The sequence below is a fragment of the Semicossyphus pulcher genome, unplaced genomic scaffold (assembly GCF_022749685.1).
Source record: "Semicossyphus pulcher isolate SPU_LCO1_2020_fin unplaced genomic scaffold, fSemPul1.0.p SCAF_3, whole genome shotgun sequence".
NCBI classification, from domain to species: domain Eukaryota; kingdom Metazoa; phylum Chordata; class Actinopteri; order Labriformes; family Labridae; genus Semicossyphus; species Semicossyphus pulcher.
In genome coordinates, this window is record NW_027211704.1 from 33,032,501 (window position 1) to 33,033,574 (window position 1,074).

Consider the following 1,074-nt stretch of genomic DNA (forward strand, 5'->3'; position numbering starts at 1 on the left):
CAGTTAGGAGTGATCTTCAGCTGGATTTAATGTAAATAAATCTTCTGTTTTTCCTGCTGCCAGAGGACATTACTTAATACACTTTACAGTCTTATTGTGGCGGGGTCTGCTCACACTTTGCTTCCTGTAATAGAAACCTGAAGAACAAATTGGGGGTAAAATGCAAAACATTTGCTGATTATGCTGCAGATTAGAGTCCCTGAAAGTAATAAAAAAACACTTCAGAGGAAAACTGCAGAATGTTTGAGCTGCAAATGTTGACAATCAAAGTTTCTTTATAGAACTTTTACCAGATTTAATGTTTTTATATTAAGTATAACTTATAGCAACGAGATTTAGGCCTTTATAGCTGATAAATTATGCAGCCAGTATTAGCTTGTCACAGATGTACAGCAGGGACACACTGTAAAAGAAGTAAATCATTTTACCTGTTGGTTTCTGGAGCCCCGTTTTGTGGCGGTAACTATCTTGGTTTCTGAGACAAGAAGTGACCGCCCCAAATATATCAACGCACCTCAAAACACTAAAGAAGCTAAGTATGATGAGCACAGCATATTAATTGTGTGGTATATGCATGGAACAATCCGATAAAGGCGGCAGCAACACAAACACGGCCCGAGAAATTGAGTTCAATGACTTCAATAAGCTGATGAGACACCCAGCACACAGCTAGCGGCACCCACCTGTCAATAAAGGCATATGAATCCCAAAGGAAGCCTCACTGAAGGCCTTAAAAACACACAAAAACACAAGCGCACACCACCCACAAAAACACACACACACACACACACATGCAGTTGTCATGTAGATAATTTTGCCAGATTAGATATTCAAACCATTTCCAGGCACTCAACATTTTTATTTCTGCTGTGATTTTTAACACGAGGCTCTGTGGAGATTTACTCACATTTGGAGCCAGCCTCTAGTGGCCATTAGTGGAACTGCAGTTTTTGGTGTGGCTTTATGGATGCTTGGTACAGGACCTGGAAAAAGGTAAAAAAACACATCTTATAATAGATTATGAGTTTTTAAATCTTTCTTTACTGCTGTTGATTGAAGACACACACACACACG